Source organism: Gadus morhua, chromosome 13 (genome assembly GCF_902167405.1).
Source record: "Gadus morhua chromosome 13, gadMor3.0, whole genome shotgun sequence".
Lineage (NCBI taxonomy): Eukaryota > Metazoa > Chordata > Actinopteri > Gadiformes > Gadidae > Gadus > Gadus morhua.
In genome coordinates, this window is record NC_044060.1 from 9,437,141 (window position 1) to 9,443,315 (window position 6,175).

A 6,175-nucleotide genomic window follows, 5' to 3' on the forward strand; every position below is an offset into this window, starting at 1 on the left:
AGTATTCCTTCGCTTGTCAACGATTATGGACCTAGGCTATATCATATGGTTTGTCCCTGATTACTGATGGCTGGGTTCTCAAAATGGGTTTGACATGGGACCAATCAGAGTGGAATCAAACTGCCAAGTTCCAGGGGGTCTTGCTTGTTTCGCCGCAGCAGTACAACCTGACTCTGACTCTCCCGAGGGTGCCATTCTTCTCCAGCATGACCTCTGAACCCGAGGACATATTTTTGACCCGGCTTTTCAAGACTTCCGTCTGCAGAAATAGATTGTGTTCCACTGCATTCATTCCATTCATTCTCCTACTGGTTATACTGGGAGCTACAGTATAACCAGTACAACAACAGTCTTCAACTGGTTATACTGGGAACCGCTCTCCACAACCACATTCTTCTACTGGTTTTATTGGGAGCCGCCCAGTACAACCACAGTCTTCTACTGGTTATACTGGGAGCTGCCCTGTGCAACCATAGTCTTCTACTGGTTATACTGGGAGCTGCCCTGTGCAACCACAGTCTTCTACTGGTTATACTGGGAGCTGCCCTGTTCAACCACAGTCTTCTACTGGTTATACTGGGAGCTGCCCTGTCCAACCACAGTCTTCTGATGATTATACTGGGAGCTGCCCTGTACAACCAGTCTTTTGCTGATTATACTGGGTGCTGTCCCGTGCAATCAGTCTTCTGCTGGTTATACTGGGAGCTACCCTGTACACTTGTACACTTGTTTTCAGTGTCAAACTTGCCTTTTGAAGGTGATGACCTTTTAACTCTCCTCCCTGAGGTTAATTCAAATATTCTTATCCAGAATGTCCACATTTCCTACCTGCCGTAGGTTTTTCTATTTCTGTCTTTCTTAACAGGTCGTTAAGAAAGTAAAAACATTCCAAAATAACTTTTTCACAATCTGTATTCACACACAAACACACACAGATAAGATATACATATATTATACATGTACATGGTGATAGAACATCATAGTAATATTTGCCGTAGTACAGTAGTATAGCAAAATATACTGTGAGAACTTGTAAGAACTGATGTTTTATAGAACTGAAGTTGCTATCGGCCGCTTTCTCTTTCCACATTGGCCAACTTCCAAGCACTCCTCCTAGTGCCCTACACAATCATATCATCATCGTCACACTAACACACACACACACACACACACACACACACACACACACACACACACACACACACACACACACACACACACACACACACACACACACACACACACACACACGCGCACACAATCAGGATTACACTGAATTCCGGAAGCATGTTCAAATTTGGAGATAAAAGACTTTCTCATTCATCTGGCAGCGATCCAGAACTCTGCAAAGGGCGGGAAGAACACACTTGGCGCGCACATACACACTAGAAGTACACTCACATACTGCCACACAGCCACAAACAGCCACACACACACGCACACACACACACACACACACACACACACACACACACACACACACACACACACACACACACACACACACACACACACACACACACACAGGAATGTTAACTCCAGCTGCTCTGCTCTCTCATGTTCAACCCCTCCCCCTGGAGCTGATTGGAGGAGCTTTGGCGCTCTTTCCCCTCCACGGCTGAGTGGCCAATAGAAAGAGAGTTCAGCGGGGTGGTTCCCCGGCGATGCATCCGAGAAAACAATCTGCTCTACCGGCCAACTAAATCCTGGAACACTAAGCTACACAGAACTACACCTTATACTGTGCCGTATTAGTACTGTGGTACTGTGTTTGTACAGTATTACTATGTTAGTACTGTAGTATTATGTTATCACTGTGGTTCTGTGTTAGTGCTTTGGAACTATGTGCGGTACTGTGGTACTATGGCAGCACTGTTGTACTATATGAGTGCTGTGGTAATGTGTAAGTATGGGGTAATGTGTTAGGGCTGTAGAACTATGTTAGTAGCGTTGCTCTATGTTAGGTCTGTGGTTCTGGTAGTACTGTGGTACTATTGTAGTACTCTAACCCACTGGGGACATCTAGTGGCAAAAATAAATAAAGGATCCGGTTCAGCATGTGAACTCAATGAACTTTAGTAACATCACATTAACATTAAACACACACAGAGCCAAAGTGATCAACACACACTCACTCAAACACGGCTATATTTCGAAAGATGTGTTTGTGTGTGTATGGTTGTGTGTTCATGCGTGACACGATGTGTTTTGTGTGTGAGTGAGTTTGTGTGTGTAGAGTTCTGCCCCCTCACGTGGCGCCAGGGCAACATGAGGGGATCGGTTTCTGTGGAAAGGGCTTGGTTACCTTAGTGACCGCCTTGTGAAAGGACCGACCAGCTTGGCTGGTTTTGGCGGGAAGACGGACTGGTCTCACTCTGACCCCACAAAATCATACAGGTGTTAAGACAGATTGTGTTGGAGTGGTTATAGAGGACACCAGAGGTCCAATGGTAGGTCTCTTGTTGGAACATCCCAACAAGGTTGCTGTGGCTGGTGTTCAGAGTCTCCCACAAGGTAGCCCTTGTTGTGATTCTTCTGTGTGTGTGTGTGTGTGTGTGTGTGTGTGTGTGTGTGTGTGTGTGTGTGTGTGTGTGTGTGTGTGTGTGTGTGTGTGTGTGTGCATGCGCATGTGTGCCTGCATTTGTGATCAACAGGTTTGGTTCCTGTGAGGACTCTCTCTCTCTATATATATATTTATATATATAAATAGCTAGATAGAAAGATAGAGTTGGGGATATATAGAGTTTTGTAAGAGGAAACTAAAAATTTAACAACCACAACAACTTCCGTAAAACTCTCTCTCTCTCTCTCTCTCTCTCTCTCTCCCTCTCTCTCTCTCTCTGGAGGTTAAAATATGAAACACAAAGTGTGGAGTAGGGTAATAATAAATCAAAAACTGGCTTTACAGTTTAACAGCGAATAGGTAAAGTTGTATTTGAGCTGTAGTCAGCTTGATGCATGGATGCAGGTGACTCATGTGCGGTGATTGCACAATCTGGTATCTCCCCCAATAGATATGGCGGTTAGTTCCTATCTGGACTCTCTCTCTCTCTCTCTCTCTCTCTCTCTCTCTCTCTCTCTCTCTCTCTCTCTCTCTCTCTCGTTCAAAAAGCAGATATGAGAGATCGGACAGATGGTCGGTTTGTCATATTGTTGAGAAATACAATCTGTTACTCTATCCAGGAACAACTCCCCCCCACCACACACACACACACACACACACACACACACACACACACACACACACACACACACACACACACACACACACACACACACACACACACACACACACACAAGCGGGATTGTACTGTAAACTGATATCAGACAAAGATTAAAACACACATTGTAGACAGAAGGAACGGCAGATGGCACACTCACCAAAAATGTTCAACCCATACAGCATAACGTTTTGGAGAAAAAACGTTTTCACACACACATGCACTCACACACACATACAGCAGGCACTCACACACACATACAACAGATGGTTTTGCTTTGACTGGGTCAGGAGGCGACCAGACGGTTGCTCTGACCGTTACTTTCCTGCAAATATTACATCACTCAGCAAATAACTACACACACACACACAAACACACACACACACAAACACACACACACACACACACGGTAGAGTAACCATACTTTGAGCAAGTTCTATTGAATTCAATCAAATTTTTTTTTTTATTATTTGACCTTTGTTCTAGATGGAACATTTATCCCTTTCTCTCACTGTCACTCTTCTCTCCCCCCCCTCCCCCGCTCTCTTTCACCCTGAAATGGAGCTGGTAGAGGTGAGCGGCGGCCTCTGGTGGATTAATATGGAACTGTAGTTGAGTCAGCATTTAGCGTTTACATGGTGAAGTAGGAGACACACACACACACACACACACACACACACACACACACACACACACACACACACACACACACATACACACACACACGCATACGCACACGCAGTCACTGTTCTAGTCCCTGTGACTAGAACAGTGACTCATGAGCAGCTGCCGAATCGAGAGAGGCAGAGAGAAAGAGAAAGAGGAGCGCGATATGCAGAGAGAGAGAGAGAATTCTAAGATGAGAGAGATGGATGGAAAGAGAAATGGAAATTAAGAGTGCTATGGTAAAATAAGAAGGGAGAACGACAGAAAGCGAGAGATGGACACAGTGGTTTTCATCACCTGGGCCAGAGTGAATACTCCGTCCTGACGTCATTGCTGTGAGTCAACACGGCCTGCCATCTCCAGGGAGACCCTGACTCCTCCCACCACAGAAACAGTCATCATGTCCAGTAAACGATAAAAGGAACAAGAACAACAAAACATCCCACAATAACAGCCACAACAAAAAACAAAACCTTCTCTCTCACACACACACACACACACACACACACACACACACACACACACACACACACACACACACACACACACACACACACACACCTGAGGAGCACCAAGTCAGGGACGTGCACAGGAATTTTGAGGGGCAGTTGCTCTGACCTGAAATAAGGGCACCCCCCCCCCCCCCCCATGCAGCTCTTTAACCCTGTACTTTCTAGCATGGTCCTCTCATATATGGTGATCAGCACTTAGGCCTACCTGCCCTATGTGCCTCCTCCTGGTCCACATTTTCCGAGTGTCTGGAGGCTTGTGACTGCTCCTCATCTTAAATGTAATGTAATTATGAAAAATTGCCATTAGTAGGCTAAAATATGAGTCTGATTAATTGATCAATTAGCCTACACAGTATAATTTGTTATCACTATGCAAAGTCTCTGTCCCACCTGCTGTTTGGCTTTTTCGTAGCCAACCCTGTAGTGATGTGCTCCTCTTTGCTGCCTCCTTTAGTTGTCTCTCTCTCCTGAATCCTCCTCTTTTCACTGGGCATTTCGGCTTCACATAACAATAACAAACAATACCCAAAATAGTAATAAGATTTAGGCATGAACCACTTTGAATCAAAGAATTCATGTGATGCATTACTTCCATCATTTATTCTTCTTTTTAAAACGAAATGTTAGAAACTAACTATCAGCAGACATGTAGCTTAGTTTGGCTACCAAGAAATGTGTAGACTATGTGATAACGGGCTGCTTGTCTGCAAGCTAGCTAGCTGTCTGATTATTTAGGCTAAACGTTACGTGGCAAACTGAGCCTGGATTTATGAAGATTGTAATTCATTTCATAAAACGTGATGATGATTGTTTGTTTGTTATACATCTCAAATTCACCTTTTCCGACAACATCAAGGCAGTCGTCTCACAGGTGCCGCTGTTCCGGTCGCGTGCAGCGCTGCAGCTACGCAACTCGCCGCCTCCATTCATTTCAATGAGGGAAGGGCGGCAGAGGGGAGGCGGCAAAAGCGGCTGTTGCCGCGCGGCAGAGTTTGCCCTCCCCCTACTGACTTTCACTCAGTGCCCCAACGGAATTGAATGAGGCTACGCTTACTTTACGAAATGTTTCGAGTGGCGATTTTTTTTATCTAGGCCTACATGAAATGCTGCATCCATTGTGTTTGTGTGTGCGAGTAGGAGGAAAGTAATGGTGATCAGATGTTCGGAGTATAAATATTCTCCCAGTCACTTGCCGTCAGACCAAAACGATTACCCACAGTCCTCTGGTATGTAATTTAGGGCGAGGCAGTGCAAACAGTAGCAAGATCTCACTCTCCCTCTCTGGAGGGGGAGCCCACACAGTATGACTTAGGCTACTTTGTGTGCAGCAGAATGACACTGCACGTCCTTAAATGACTGGGGATGTCTTTCCATGCCTGCATGTGCGTGCGTGGTGTGTGAGAAATACTTCATGTGGTCATATGATTCATATAGTGCAGCTATAAATATTTTACACACACACACACACACACACACACACACACACACACACAATTGTAGTGTTCCGGAACATCCTCGTCCTCACAAGAAAGACAGAATTGATTTCCTGATTAATGATTTTTGTTATTGAAATGCATGTCGTATCAGATATTCCCTCTCATTATCGTCCCTTCTGGCCAGTAAGTGAACGGCACCTTCTGCAGGCTCCTGCATTTCAAGCCCCGGTGTGCTGGCTCCTTAGGTTGAAAGAATAGCAAACATAAACTAATACTACTGTAACCATAATTAACCGTTCAACAAATTACAAATTATGAAAGAAAATACATTTTTTGCCCT